Raw genomic sequence first — 509 nt, forward strand, 5'->3', positions numbered from 1 at the left:
TAGGATGCTACTGATCAGCTACTGATGCAGGGCTTTATATTATAGATATTAGTATATTTTCCTCTTTCTCGTATTCCCTATATTCCTTATATTGTTGTTATTTGTTATTTTATGTTATTTCAGGTTATGTTGTCTATTTTATGTTATTTATTATGAGTCTATTGCTAGTACTAATATATCGTCACTTGTTTCTGCCACTTGTTTCTTTCTTGAGCCGAGGGTCTTCTGGAAACAACCTCTCTGCCCCTCGGGGTAGGGGTAAGGTCTGCGTACATATTACCCTCCCCAGACCCCACATGTGGGAATATGCTGGGTTGTTGTTGTTGTTGTTGTAGTATTTATTCCCTTCACAAGTGTTAGGAATAAATTGTTTTTAGTTGCTTCCTGTTTTCCTATGACATTCTCATGAAAAGCTTTGAACATGAAAATATAGCATGTTGAAATGACTACAATATTAGTGGGCATTTGTTTAAATTTTTTCTTGAGATGAACTCCATAATATAACAGTA

This window comes from Nicotiana attenuata, unplaced genomic scaffold (assembly GCF_001879085.1).
Source record: "Nicotiana attenuata strain UT unplaced genomic scaffold, NIATTr2, whole genome shotgun sequence".
NCBI lineage: Eukaryota > Viridiplantae > Streptophyta > Magnoliopsida > Solanales > Solanaceae > Nicotiana > Nicotiana attenuata.